General features: G+C 35.2%; 1 protein-coding gene and 1 pseudogene across 2 annotated transcripts in view; one reads left to right on the top strand and one right to left on the bottom strand.

The window, feature by feature from the left end:
- CCSER1 (coiled-coil serine rich protein 1) overlaps positions 1-16,396 on the bottom strand; it is a 1,346,695-nt gene that overhangs the window by 1,063,175 nt on the left and 267,124 nt on the right. The gene's annotated exons all lie outside the window — the stretch shown is intronic.
- Positions 9,954-10,054, top strand: LOC132008576 (U2 spliceosomal RNA; annotated as a pseudogene).

The raw sequence follows: 16,396 nt of genomic DNA, 5'->3' as shown, positions 1-16,396 counted from the left end.
TTAGTATCAGAAAATGTCATGGAGAATACTGACCCAATCTGCTGTCATAGACCATGACATCACAATAAGGGCAGCTTTGTCATTTACTATGGGGGAGCACAAATATTAGCAAACAGAAGCAAAAATTAGTGTCCTTATTAAATAATGGATGATAAAGATGTTAAAGGAATCTGATAGATGTGACTTTTTTGATAAGCTGGCAAAAACCTAAAATAGCTATGAGGAAAAAAATGCCAGCTTTGTAAAATTCCTTTAGAGGTAGCCCAGGGTCAATGTTTCAAAAGGCTACACTTTAGCTTCACCCTCACTTATCTTCCCCTTTCTTTGTCATGCTGAAAAAGAACAAATGGCAGCTAGACACTATTAGAGCATGAAGAATGCGCTCTCTGACCATAGTACTAAATTCTGTCAGAGATTGATCCTGGCTTTTAGGGATCTTTTGATTATCTGATCAGATTTAAAAATTTATACTTGGTGGAAATCTGTCTTGTTACTAAAAATATTGCTGGTCTTCCTGACTGCTCCCATCTATTTCTTTTGTGAGTATATAGAGGTTAATACATAAGGCAGAGGACAGACATAAGTTCAACAGGACTGACATTTGAGTTGGCCCAAAGAACTAACAAATAAAATTTTTTGTTTATTCAACAGCTGAATAGGCCAGACGTGGCTATGGCATCTATCAGAAACATATGAGAACTTTCCTTGGTTTGTCTTGTTTTCTCCATGACAGCTTAGTTCCAGATAGGTTTAATCTCCAAACACTCACCCGTCAGAGATTAAAGATTTCTTGTGTCTGCTATTAGACACAACCAGTTACTATGTTTGAGAATATAGTTACAAGGTACAAAAAAGGACTTAGATCTTCAGAGATCTCTTAAATGCATTCTCAAAATAAGTCTAATTTGAATGCTATCTTTCTAAATGGAATGATTTTGACATAGGTCATTGCTGTGGACCTATTGTGCTCCCTCTCCTCAATTCACATATTGAACCTCTAACCCCCAATGTGATTACTTTTGGAGACAGAATCTTTCAGAGGTAATTAAGTTCAGATGAGCTTGTGAGTGTGGAATGAGTGCCCTCATAGATGTGATTAGTGCCCTGATAAGAAGAGACACCAGGTCTCTCTCACCCCCACACCCTTTCCCTGTCCTTCTCCCCCGCCTCTCCCCACTCCCCCACCGTTCTTCCTTTCTTCCTCTCTCACAGAACACAGCTGTCTACATGTCAGGCCAAGAGCTCTCACTAACAACTGATCATGCTAGCACCTTGATTTTGGAATTCTAGCTTTCAGAACAGTGAGAAAATTCAGTTCTGTTGTTTAAACCATCCAATCTATGGTAGTGTGCTACGGCAGCCAGACCTAAGGCAATAATACAGGTGAACTGGGGAATTTTCAATATAAATAAAATTGCTTATATAAAAGAGGCCTTAAATCAAAAGAGAGCAAAATCCCAAATATTCAGTTGTCTGGGGTTTTGTTTGTGTTTTGCTTTTCTGGATTGACGAAGCAGCCAAAAGAAACTCAGACTCCAAAATCACCCTCTTAAAGGATTCCCTGGCTAAAGCAAAAAATTTGAAACTCGTTTAGCACCTTGAAAACATAACTCGTACCTGACTGCCTTTATCCTATTCTTCTTTCTTTCTATGTTCCATTATTATCTTTTGTTGCTATTTTCCTAACTTACTGCCCTTTTCCTCTAGCCACAAGAAAACCCTTCAAGCTAAATTGCCTCTTAAAGTTAAAGTTCCTTTAGAATAGGTCAAGTTGCTTGTTTTAAGGGACTTAAATGATAAGCCCTGATCTCAGAATAAACTAAGAATACAGACATACCTCATTTTATTGTGCCTCGCAGATACTGTGATTTTTACAAACTGAAGGTTAGTGGCAACCCTGGGTCAAGCAAGTCTACTCGCACCATTTTTCTACAGAATTTGCTCAACTTTGTGTCTCTGTGTCACATTTTGGTAATTCTCACAATATTTTTAACTTTTCCATTATTATTACATTTGTTATGGTGATCTGTGATAAGTCATCTTTGATGTTATTAATGTAATAATTTGGGGGCACCACAAAACATACCCAAATAAGAAAGTGAACTTAATCTAAGGTTGTGTATGCTCTAGCTATTCCAACAACTGGCCATTCCCCATCTCTCTCCTTCTCCTTGGGCCTCCCCATTCCTTGAGACACAACAATACTGAAATTAGATGAAGTTATAATCCTACCATAGTCTCTAAATATTCAAGTGAATGGAAGTTGTGTGTTTCTCACTTTAAATCAAAAGCTACAAATGATTAAAGCTTAATGAGAAAGACATGTTGAAAGTCCAGACAGGTTAAAATCTAAACATCTTGTGCCAAACAGCTATTCAAGTTGTAAATGCAATGGAAAAAGTTCTACTCTAGTAAATAATAATGATAGAAAGCAAAACAGTTTTATTGTTGTTACAGAGGAAGTTTTAGTGGTCTGGATAGAAGACCAAACCAGACACAACATTTCCTTAAGCCAAAGCCTGATCCAGAGCAAGGACCTAATTCTCTTTAATTCTATAAAGACTTAGAGAGATGAGGAGCTGTGGAAGAAAAGTTGGAAGCTATCAGAGGTTTGTTAATGTAAGGGAAGAAGTCATCTCCATAACAGAAGTGCAAGGAGAACCAGCAAGTATTGACACAGAAGCTACAGCAAGTTATCTGGAAGGGTTAGCTAAGATCATTAATGAAGTTGGCTGCCATGAACAAAAAACTTTCAATGTAAATGAAACCTTCTACTGGAAGACGATGCCCATCTAGGATCTTCATAGGTAGACAAAAGTCCGTGTCTGGCTTCAGTGCTCCAAATGACAGGGGCTCTCCTGTTAGGGGCTAATGCAGCTGGTGACTTAAGGTAAAACCAATATTCATTTACTACTATTCTCAAAATCTGAGGGCCCTAATAATTATGCTAAATCTACTCTGCCTATATTCAATAAAGGAACAACAAAGATGACAGCACATGTTTACAACATGGCTTACTAAATATTTCAAGTCCACTGTAGAGAACTGATGCTTAGAAAAAAAGATTCCTTTCAAAATACAACTGACTGGGCAAAGAACATTCAAAATATACTGACTGGACAAAGAAACTGAAAACCTTCTGGAAAGGATTCACCATTCTAATGCTATTAAGAGCATTCATGACTCATGAGATGAGGTGAAAACATCAACATGGATAAGAGTATAGAAGGTGATTTCAATTCTCATGGATAACTTTGAAGGGTTCAAGAATTCAGTGGAGGACAGAATGGCAGATGTGGTAGAAATAGCAAGAGAACTAAAATCAGAAATGGAGCCTGAAGATGTGACTGGATTATTGCAACCTCATGATAAAACTTGAATGGATAAGGAATTGCTTCTTAAGGATTAGGGGGGAAAAAAAGTGTTTTGTTTTGTTTTTTTTCAGATGGAATTTACTGCTGGTGAAGATTGTTAAAATAACAAAAAAAGGATTCAGAATGTTGCATAAACTTGGTTGATAAAGTAGCAGCAGGGTTTGAGAAACTCCAATTTTGAGAAGTTTTGTGAAGCTCTACTATCAAACAGTATCACATGCTGCAGAGAAATCATTCATGACATGAAGAATCAGTTTGTGTGACAAAATTCAGTGTTGTCTTATTTTAAGGAATTACCACAGTCACCTCAACCACCATCCTGGTTAGCACACAGCCAGCAACATCGAAGACCTTCCAATAGCAAAAATATTTCAACTCCCTAAAAGTTCCGATGGTGCTTAGCATTTTTTAGCAATAAAGTATTTTTAAATTAAGGTATATACATTCTCTTGGACATAATACTATTACACACTTAACAGACTACAGTATAGTGTAAACTTTTATATGCACTGGGAACCAAAAATTATTTTGACTTGCTTTACTGCAATATCTGCTTCATCGTGGTGATGTGCAACCAAACCCACACTATCTCAGAGGTATGTCTGTAAATATTTAAACCTTTTCACAGCCTAGACAGAAGAGAAAGATATTCACAGAGAAATATAAAATAGTTCTATGAACATATAATCTGAGACTCCCAGGTCCCTATCAGTTGGTACAGAGGTTAGTAATTATCTCAGGAAAATAAAGAAGAATGGGAATAACAAAGAGAAAAGATTGAAGATGACACAAAACATCCTAAATTGCAAGAAAGAAAGAGAGCAAGAAGAAAGGAAGAAAGGAAGGAAGGGAGAGAGAGAGAGAGGGAGAGAGGAAGGGAGGGAGAGAGGAAAAAAGAAAGGCATAAGGAAGACTTAGAAAATCTGTACTGTGGAACAAGACCTTTTGGAAACTATCCTTGAAGTCATTCTTCCAAACAGATTGCACTCAAATCCAATATAGCAATCAAAGAAAGGATAAGTTCAAGGCTTTAGGGATGGACACTGTTTTCGACCGTATTCAGAAGGAGATCCTGAAGCTGAAGTCACCACAGATCTCCCTGCACTTTACTTAGTAAATGGCCTTAATCCAAAATTAGGAGATACAGAATAGTTTCTAACCGGACATTTTGAAAGAGCCTTGGAACAGAGGAGATTAAGACTCAAAATCAACAGATGTCTCATCCCACTCAAATCAGTAGGTATCACGGGAGGGATATATTAGAAGTATGTCCTTTTGCAAATAAGTTAAAAGAATATGACAGTGTTTTAATTACTTCAGAAAGTATTTTCAAGTATATTCTTTTTTAAAGTTCTGTTATAATGATGAAAATCAAAATGATATGAAAATGAAATTAAAACTGCATGTTTTACCATCACATCTTCTTAAAATTTTTAACATACTATTATGCTAAAATCATATTTTTCATAATCAACTATGCTTATATTGATCAATTATTTCATTATCTATATTGTGTCAAGTAAGAAAATATAATTTTCATGATGACTTAGGACCAGAGGGCAATCACCATTCTCTGACAGTAAAGTAGATAGGTGATAAAAGATAGAAAGATGGTAGGTAACAGACAACAGACAAATGGATAGTGGAATCTGTAACTCTTCTTTAATGATAATATCAATCTTCATTAATGTCAAATCTATCATAAGATTTCATGTTTTCCTTCAATAAATCTTTGTGCAGCTATTTATTGAGTTATCTTCATAATTTTTTTACATCATACTTTATGACTTGGCCAGTAAAATAAACTAGTTTCACAAATATGTTATCCAGGTGCATGAATTAGCCCTTCCTTTTCTTTTCTTACAATCACTGTTTTCATTATTGCTCTATTAAAAATCAGTTTTTTCAGTGAATTACCTTAACAATGTTAGTGTCTAGAATTAATGTTTGGCAGCATAAGAACAAAAATGAAACTATAAAATAATGGGTGGCTTAGACTTTAAAATGATCCTAACTAATCAAAATGTGATGATCCTTAAAATAAATGATTCCATGCATTGTCTCCCCATCTTAATACCAATAGATCACTGGTTATGTATCTTTCTCCAAAAACATTGCTGTCTACCCTGTTACCATAACTTTAGCACTTTTGAAATTGTGGAAAGATTAAGTTTGGTTTCTGAAGAAAGATAAAAAAGTGCCACTACATAAATAATAACAATGATAATGACTACAATAATAGAGTAGCTAATACTTACTGAGTTTTCTGTATCAAACACTGTAATAATGTTCTTAAATGGGCAATTTCCTTTAATCCTCACAATAACTTTCCTGGTAAAGCTTTATTTTATTTTTCTTACACAAATGTGTAGATGTAAATAGACTGTTCACATAGCTACTAAGAGGCTAATTCATGGCTTTAACAAAGTCTCTCCAATTGCAAAGTCCATGTTTTTATCTTTTGTTGATAAAAATTCAAATCACAGTTATCCCAATAGAATAAAGATTAATGGACATTAAATCACAACTAGTTATTTGATTTCCAAGGATTATTTCATGTATGCTAACATAACAATTCCACTTCTGGTAATTATGTACCAAAGTGATCAGCAGTATCATATTTTTTGGATTTAAATCATGTTAGCATATTAGAAATACTATGCTGAGACATAAACAAAGAGTTCACTGGCCTCAATATTCTGATGTGTGTCACAGTACAAATTGAACAACATGAAATGATACTGCTGACCACATTATATGCATTATTCCTAACCCTCCCTACAGCCGGCAAATTCGGTTTCATTAGCCCCATTTTACAGAAAAGAAAGCAAAATGAATTCAGGGATATTAACCAATTCTACAAAGACAGCCATCTAGTAAGTAAAAAGAGAAATTTTAATTTAAATGTTCTGCTTCCTATCTCTTTATTCCTATCTCATCATACTATCTCTGTCCATGATGAATGATGATTATCATTTAAGAGATGAATATATGTATGTGTGTATATATACTTAAAAACAAATGCACATAAAAATATATACATCTTCACATATATATGTGTATGTGTGCTGAATATAAATTTTATTTCCAAATCTAACAGAATATAAAAATGAGAACTTCTCTTCCCCTTTCTGATTTCATCTTTTCATTGTATAAATTATATAACATTTTCCTTAATTACAAAGGCTACTATATATTTGATAGTATGTATATAGCTTATATATATATATACATATATATTACATAATTTTATAGATATGTACGGTATGCCGTAAGTGCCAGAGGAATCAAATTTTTATGATATAAACATACTAAGTTAGAGTCAGAAAATTTGATTATTATAAATAAATCTGATTCTAACTGTTTATATGACCTTAGGTCTCAATTTCTTCATTGAATGCACTGAAAACTAAAATTTAGATGACTTCTAATTTCCTTCTAGCTGTAAGCTAGTATTCTGGCTCCTTTGTTTTGTTTCAAAATACTACTGGTATTGAAAAATGTGTCTTGCATTCACAATAGTCACATCGTTGCTAAGCTAATTGTGTTTTCTAGCTTGATCCATATTTAGTTTTCTGCTGAAGATTTATAGCAACAAATTTATTATTATCTGTATTTTATTTGGGATGTCATCTGTTAGAATTTCCTTAAAAGGAAACCCAAATTAAGTTTTAGAAAAGGACATTTTTGTTTATTTACGATCAATAATGGCACTAATAAAGGCACGCCATCTCAGTGCTAGTATACGTAAGTAAAAATATAATCCTGTTTGTAAGGACTGCTGTAAATTTTTGGTTACGAGTTTAATCTGAGTTAGTCTTGATCTCTGTCAAGTGTATCTTAAATGTAAGTGAAAATGCAATTTTCTATTAATCTATTACATCACGAATATTGAAGCGTTTATTTTTTCTTTGGTTTTGTATTTTGACTTAAGTTGGAAACCTATTTAGCCCATTTAAATTGAACAAAGCACTTAAAACTAAACAGATTAACAAATATTAACATAACCCTTATATTTGACTAGTGGTACAGCTCCTAATATCTTACAAAACATGTATAGATTAAAAATAAAAATCTATGCTTTTTTAAAGACGGTATCAAGAGGGAATATTTTATATATACAATGAGTCTCCATCACTCACTGTCTAGGAGTCCAGGAGAAATATTTCATGTTGACTGAAATTTTAAGGAGCATTACCTACGGAAGCCATATACTACACAGTTTAGGTGAAAAACAGTTAACTACTTAAAATATTGCCATATCAATGATATACATAAATCAGTACAAAACAGTTAATTTGCCATTGCTCAATGTTCCCCACCCTTTCACTAAGATTCAGACATAACTACAAGCCAAAGGAGTAATTTTTACTGGCCTAGTGGTAAATTAGAAGACTAGTGCAATCTTATTTTCCCATTATGTTTTTATTCAAGTAATAAACATTCTACATAATATGCCAACAGAAGGAGCACTATATTGGTGTTAATTTGATTAATGTCTTCCTCAATGAACATCACAGGATATAAATTTTTAGAGGTGAGATCCCTCTACAAATAAAGCTTTTCTAGGGAAACACAGTTTCTATTTCCTTTATCTTATATTTCCATTTCTCTAAGAAGTAAACTAATTTAGAATTGAATGCCTCAATATTAATATTAAATATTAATATAATTTTTAAATCTCCACTTAAGTTATTACTAAGTGAGCACAGGCCTACAAAAGTTGGCAGAAAATTATCTGACAAAAGTTTTAAGTAAATTCGAATTTCTTCCTGTTCTTTATGAATATAAACTTGCCACTTTCCTTGCCTCTTTACAATAATGAACCTGCAGTTAGTGAAGTTGAGTAAGGCACACTACTGTTTGCTTGTTCAGACATTTTGTTGTTGCTGTTGTTCAGACATTTTTAATGCTGTTTTGTTTTATTTTATTTTATCTTATTTTAAAGATTTTATTTATTTATTTGACAGACAGAGATCACAAATAGGCAGAGAGAGAGGAGGAAGCAGGCTCCCCGCTGAGCAGAGAGCCCGATGTGGGGCTTGATCCCAGGACCCTGGGAACATGACCTCAGTTGAAGGCAGAGGTTTAACCCACTGAGCCACCCAGGTGCCCCAATGCTGTTTTATTTTAGATTCAAATGTCAAAAATTACTTTTGCGTTTAGTGAAAGAACAAAATGAAAACCAACCAAAGGAAGAAATGAGAACGCTCCTGATCCAGACATGAGACTACGAGAGCACTATTCACAGTCACACAGAGGCCACCATTAACCACATGGGTGTCTGATAAGGGACCAAGAACAAAAGAAGGAAGCAGGAGTTGGGAGGTTTCAGTGAAAAAGATAATCTAGTGGACTGGACTCCTTCAAAACACAACTTTGGGGGTGCCTGGGTGGCTCAGTTTGTTAAGCGACTGCCTTCAGCTCAGGTCATGATCCCAGGGTCCTAGGATCAAGCCCCACATCGGGCTCCCAGCTCAGCGGGGAGCCTGCTTCTCCCTCTACCACTCTCCTGCTGGTATTCCCTCTCTCTCTCTGTCAAATAAATAAAATCTTAAAAAAAAAAAAAAAAGAAAGAAAGAAAACTTTCCTTTTCCCTTTAAAAAAAACCACAACTTTGATCATAGTACTCCCTTGTACAGAAAAATCTTAACCGAATCCTCAAGTACACAAGAAATAAAGCTGCAACTCCCTAGGCCAGAATCTAAGCTTCCTCCAATCAAGTGCCACGAGCTCATCTCCCATCCTCTTTACACATCACAGCAGATGACCTGCTGCACCTCCTTCATGTATCTGCTCCTTCTCCCAAACTGTTCTCTTGCCTTTAATACGGTGCTGCTTCTCCTCTCCTTCTCACCAAGTTCTCCTCCTTATCCATTAATACTGAAGTCAAATATTGTATTTCTGAACTTCTTGTATTTGGCTGGGTTTTCGTAGTTGCCATGGTTTATAATGGAGTCACAACACATTCTGAAGACTTAGAGATTGTATGTTCTCGTGGGGGTGTGAGCCTGGTAAATATCGTGTCCACATTTCCCAGTGTCTAAGTATACCCAGACACAGGAAATGGTTACAAATCCAGCGTGCAAGTAAGAACAGAAACGTGTAGAATTATTTACGTGTGAGAAGCTAGTAGTAAGTTATTTTACCATTGTCTTGTTTAACCATCTACAGTAATATTTTCATATAAAAATCAAATGTCAAACTTACTTTTGCTTAATTTCTAAGAGCAAAATACTTTGCTTAATTTCTAAGAGAAAGGTATGGGAAAGCTCGTGCATGATCTGAAATCCCTAGAGAACAAGTAAGTCTAGTAAGAATAACCTTACAGATAAAAAAGATAAATAAAACTCAAAAAATAAAACATGAGACAAATAATAATAAACATGAGACAAATAATAGACTAAGAAGCTGATTCAACTACAGCTGCGAGTGAAAAGTTGTAAATTCAAGTAATATAAACCTTTGTAATTACTGAAATACCAAAAACCTGAAAATAGTTATAATCCTAAAGAAGAGATGATAAAATAGTTCCCCATAAATGGCTACTGACCTATAATTTTACCTAATTCTCTTGACATTGCTTCTCGGCCTTTTGGCTAAGATCAAGTGTAGTACCTAATTCTCTTGACAGACAATTTGCCAGCATATATGAAAGAATCAAAATATGAAGACCCTTTCATTCCCAAATTCCATTATCTCTCCTCTCCCATAAAATTAGAGCGCATCTTTAAGTAAAAGGGCACAAATTAAGACATTATAAAAAGAAGTTCTAGAAAACTGTCAGAAGTCCAGCATTAAGCAAATGTCCCAGGAAATTACTGTGTTTTATCTTTGAGACTATAAGCATTATGATGAAGAGCCTGGTTCTGGATATCAGGGCACCTAACTTTCTATGTAGCCCACAATTTCTTTCATTAGCTTTAACATATTCAGTAATATTTTAATAAATTATTCAACAAAACTTACTGTGTATACTGTGTAAGACACAATGCTAAGATTTGGTACTATTATTATTATCATTCCACAGATAAGAAAATGTCAAAATTTTTAATGCCTTTGTGTTAGTCTGAACATAGTTTTGACATCATGGATCTCAGAAAAGGTTTTGGGGGGGATAAAAATATATGTTTATAAAAAATAAAAAATTAAAAAAAAAAAAAAAGAATCCACTGACCTTAAGAACTATTTGTCTAGTAAGGTAATAATGAGGGGGACCTGGTGGCTCAATCAGTTAAGTGTCCAACTCTTGGTTTCTGCCCAGGCCATGATATCAGGTCCTGACATCAAGCCCTGCGTTGGGCTCTGCACTCAGCTGAGAATCTGCTTGAGGACTCACTCTCTCTCACCTGCTGCCTCTCCCCCCTGATTTCCTCTCTAAAATAAATAGATACATCTTAAAAAAAAAAAAAAAGAAGGTAATATGGTCATGTCATCTCCTTGGTACATGAGCCAATGATGAGCAATTTCACCCCTACTGCCAGGGCCTACAGAATTTATCAAAGGATTACATGTTTAAGAGCGAGCGAGGAGAAAAGGGCAACAAGTTTTTAACCTTTGGCAAATCAAAGAATGGACTTACTACTTGCTGAGATGAATAGGCGAATTTTGGGGGGCTAAGGAGATTTGTTTAAGACATATTCCAACAGTCTAATAAATATCCAAGAGAAGGTCTCAGGTAGATAACTAACCTATGTGCCTGGAGTAGAGGACAGATTTATGTGCTAGAGGTAGAAACCTGGGGTTTTTATAAAGCTAGGTGATTGAATGAAATAATCAAAAGGTACAGGTATAAGCAGAAGTTTTTACAAGTCTGGAAATTGAGCCTAAGAACAGGCCAAATATTTAAATAATATGGAAATGAGAAGTACCCAGCAGAGAAGACTTCAAGGTAAACAGAAAAACAGACAAATGAAACTACTTTCCTGGAAATCAAATGAAAAATTCAAGGAAAAAGAAGCAAGAACTCACATTTACTGAATGCTAAATATTTTAATATTGATATCATTTGTCATTAGAAATATGATTTAGACATATATTATGCTCATTTTACTGAATAACACAAAATTACACTGCGCTTAAGTAACTAGTTAAGTTCACTGAGTCTGTGTCAGAAGTGGGTTTCAAAAACAGCTGGATGATTTCAGAATCTGAGCATTCAATCCTAGACAGAAAACACTATGGGAGACTGTGCAGAATAAAAGCTAAGCCTCTCTCTCATTTATTAAAACCAAAACCATAATTTTCATAAGAATCTCTGATTAAGACCTTATTATATTTCATAGTAAGATTCCTACCATAAATATTGTATCATTATTTTAAGAGTTTAATGCCACAAACACTGGATAATCACACTATCGTGTAACAATTCAAGTAGTATTCATTCATTTATTTATTTTTTAAAGATTTTATTTATTTATTTGTCAGAGAGAGAGAAAGCACAAGCTGGGGAGCAACAGACAGAGGAAGAACCAGATTCCCCACTGAGCAAGAAGCCTGATGTGGGGCTTGACCCAGGACCCTGGGATCATGAACTGAGCCAAAGACAGAAGCTTAACTGAGCCACCCTGGGCATGCCTCATTCATTTCTTTAAAATACAATTTTTCAGGACATATTATGTGCCAGAACAAATTTATTCTGTAGTAATATCCACAGTTGCCAGACTCCCAGCGAGCTCTGGGGGTTTCAGAATGAGAAAGGTGAACTGACATGCAGAAGAATCATCAAGGATGCCAGGGGGTCCAGTGTTAGTGTTGATGGGCATAGGGTCTGCAGAGGGTCTACTGGGAAACCACATACGTCCAGCTTCCCGAAGCTGGTAGTAGGATTCATAACATTCAGATTTTAGGGGGAGGAGAAGGGATTTATGAAATCTTTCTTTGAGGTAAAAGCAAATGCTCTTTATTTCAATTAAATCATCAGGGCTGAGACAGGGCACCCACTGACAAAACAGCATTACCTAAACTAACCTGGAAGATGGGTAACGACTGAGTAAATATGGGTACTCCGCTAATAAAAAGCAACAAACCACTATCATTCTAAGTCCGGCATACTCTCTGGGTACAGAAAGAAGCATTTCTTAATTTCCATCTTCATCTAATTATCACTAACCTGGTGGGGGATTTAAAAACCTAAAGATACAAACGTAGTGATCCAAAGGGGCACGTGCACCCGAATGTTTATAGCAGCAATGTCCACAATAGCCAAACTATGGAAAGAACCTAGATGTCCATCAACAGATGAATGGATCAAGAAGATGTGGTATATATACACAATGGAATACTATGCAGCCATCAAAAGAAATGAAATCTTGCCATTTGCGACAACATGGATGGAACTAGAGCGTATCATGCTTAGCGAAATAAGCCAAGCAGAGAAAGATAACTATCATATGATCTCCCTGATATGAGGAAGTGGTGATGCAACATGGGGGCTTAAGTGGGTAGAAAAAGAATCAATGAAACAAGATGGAATTGGGAGGGAGACAAACCATAAGTGACTCTTAATCTCACAAAACAAACTGAGGGGTGCTGGGGGCAGGGGGGTTGGGAGAAGGGGGTGGGATTATGGACATTGGGGAGGGTATGTGCTTTGGTGAGTGCTTTGAAGTGTGTAAACCTGGTGATTCACAGACCTGTACCCCTGGGGATAAAAATATATGTTTATAAAAAATAAAAAATTAAAAAAAAAAAGAAACCTCAAAGAGGGGTACATGGGTGGCTCAGTGGTTAAGCATGTGACTCTTGGTTTCAGCTCACTTCATGAGCTCTGGGTGGTGGGACTGCATCACAGGTCCATCTCCAAGCTCAGCGTGGAATAAGCCTGACCATGCTCTCCCCACTCCTTACTCTCCTCCCATTCATGCACAGTCTCTCTCTCTCTAAAATAAATAAATCAATCTTTGGAGAAATAAAAGTAAGAACCTCAAACACCGTATCAGTGAGTAGGAAACGGACACAGGATTTCATTACTTTTTTACTTACTTATTTACTTATTTATTTTTGAGAGGAGAGGAGCAGAGAGACAATTTCAAGCAGGCTCTATGCCCAGCATGGAGACCATCAGGGGGCTCAGTCTCACAACCCTGAGATCATAACCTGAGCCAAAATGAAGAGTCAGGATGCTTAACTGACTGGGCCACCAGGCAGCCCCCCACACTACTTTATTACTTTATTATTTCTTGAGCTATCAGTAACAGGAGATCTTCCCCCACACTAAGACTCTCCACCGTAGCCATTCCTGTAAAAGCCAGGCACTTGTGGAGTTTTCCTAGAGATAGAGAGAATACATTCTAAAGATGAGTCTTATGGCTTTGTTTTTATGCATCCTTTTCAATTATATTAATCCCTTTACAGTGTTAGTACAGTAACTTTAACTTCAATAACAGCTGAAATTTCAAGTGAAATACGACTTTTCTTCCCAAACTGAGGTGTTAGCAAACACCTGTTTTTATGTCATAGTTACCGGACTCTGTCACCACTGAGTTTAAGGTCCTGTCATCAGATTTACCTATGTGAACAGAGAGGTAAGTTAACTTGAAAGGTTCCTGAAAGGAAGGGTTTAGTTTGTTATTTGTTTGTTTTTATAAAATTCATCAAATGACTCACTAACATCAAGTCATACAACACTTACTTGAGAGTGGCAATGCAGAGACTCACTATCTTACTTTTTTGGGCAATAATGCTTTGCCCATGACTTTCTTATGCTCTCCAGCTAGTTATATCTACTCATTTAGACATCTCAGATTCTTACCATTGCATTCCATTTTGTTTCTAGGTTTGTATGTTTACTTCACTGTAGAGTAGATAGAGATATTCCAGTGAATTCAGATAATAAAGTGAGTACATTCTAGGAAATCATTACTTCCCTTGGGCTATGAAAAGATCTAAAAAGAAACAAACCATTCATCTCGGTACGCTGAAACTCCTGTGAAATTAAAAACGAGGCATTAATTTTATCGTTTAAAAAAGAAATTCAGGGATGCCTGGGTGGCTCAGTTGGTTGGACGACTGCCTTCGGCACGGATCGAGTCCCACATCGGGCTCCTAGCTCCATGGGGAGTCTGCTTCTCCCTCTGACCTTCTCCTCGCTCATGCTCTCTCTCACTGTCTCTCTCTCTCAAATAAATAAATAAAATCCTTAAAAAAAAAAAAAAAGAAATTCAGTGTTTAACCTGAGAAAAATCAGCTCCAAGGGTTCTTTCTTTCAGCATCACCTTTATGTCAATCCTCCATCCATTACTCCCTCACAAAATTTAAGCTATTAAAATGTGAGCATTTAGGAAATCCTTCTTCCTTTTAAACTCACATTATAGAAATAAAATTCATGGTCCATAAATGTAATTCCTTAAAATTAAAACAAATTCCATGAGTTCTATTTTTTTAATTACTACTTAAAATTTTCTCTCAAAATTTTCTTCTTTTTTCTAGAAAAGATCATTTCCTTGAACAATTTACTTAACATAAATTTAGATTTACGTATGTAATAATGCATGAAAAATATTATTTCCATTTCTAATGTTTTATAATGTTCACATGGATTTCCACTATTGGTGAAACTTGTTTTCATTATCACAGAGGTATTAAAAATATCTCCAAATCCTTTACAAACTCAGGCAATACTGAAAATGTTGTCATAATAAAATTCCCTAAAACCAATGTGTCAAGTACAAAAGATTACCTTGCTATTCATTAGTCAGTAATTACACACACACACACACACACAATTATTATAGGGATAATTAAATCCTTTGAGGAAAAAAATGGGGTGCAAGTACATAAACACAGGAACCACATACTTACTGAAAAAAAAAAAAAAAACTTGAAAAAAAGTTTGCTGCATGGCTTTCACACCTGGTGAATTTTGCCATACTTCTGAAGAATGACATTCCTAAAAAGGAACCAGTAAGGCTGTTAAAATATTTAAATATTCAAATCCCTATGAAGCAGTAAGATCTGTCAATAAAATTGGAATTAGCTATGTGATGTATTTTAATTTACATATGCTTTTAGAGTACTGAGATAATGTGGATTGATTTCCTTTTTGATGAATTTCACTCAGAGTTAGTACTGGAGGTCTGAATGCATACAGACTGCACTCACAAAGGCAGAAATCTCCTTGAAAATGAATTCTGACACTGTCACAAGTGATTTTTTAGCTCCTTCTTACATTTTTCATCTTTCTGTATGGTTGGGATCATTTTTTCCCCTCGTCAGAATACATCAGAAATAGAAATTCAAATGTTAGATATAACTTGATATGTAAATACGCATTTTCACAATTTATCAGAAATTCATTCAATGTATAAAATGAGTCCACATTGTAACTGCAATTTCATTAATTTTTACAAATAAGAAAGTACGAATTGAAACCCTCTTCAGAAGTACACCAGGTAAAAAGTACAGTTCAGTAACTACCACCAGTATTTACATTTTTCCTAAATTCTTGAGCATTGGTACTGTCTGGAAGACATCTGGCACAAATATCACATCCACCTTACTGTCTTATGGGTATCTCATTTGATTTTCCAGACTTGGTCCATAAAGACTGGAGATTTCTCTAATACTTCCCATCCCTGGACATTAGAATTGACCATTCCATCTTTATGCTTTCACAGAATGTTGTTTGGCTTTCATTTAATGAATGATTCATTCTTCTTTCTTACCTATTGGGTCATTTTAAGAATTATGTATTAAAGTACAGATATTTGCTGAACACATTCTGTCTGTTAAAATGATGTGAAATATTAAGCAATAATTCTAGCATTGTAAAGTTTATTACCTCCAACTCCTATGACCTTCATCCCAACTAAAGAATTAAAAATTGAGTATTAATTCACAAACCATTCAAATCACACATTTGCCAAACATAAGCATAATCACATTGCTTAAATTTTGACAAGTCACATAATCTACATGAACATAAACATGTTGATGTTATTTTTATTGTAGGAATAATTTTCACCCTAAAGTTTTTTGAGTTGTAAGTCACTCATATGCTTATGTCATTTAAAATATAGTCT

Source organism: Mustela nigripes, chromosome 1, assembly GCF_022355385.1.
Source record: "Mustela nigripes isolate SB6536 chromosome 1, MUSNIG.SB6536, whole genome shotgun sequence".
Taxonomy (NCBI): Eukaryota; Metazoa; Chordata; class Mammalia; order Carnivora; family Mustelidae; genus Mustela; species Mustela nigripes.
This window is presented reverse-complemented; position numbering and strand designations above follow the sequence as displayed.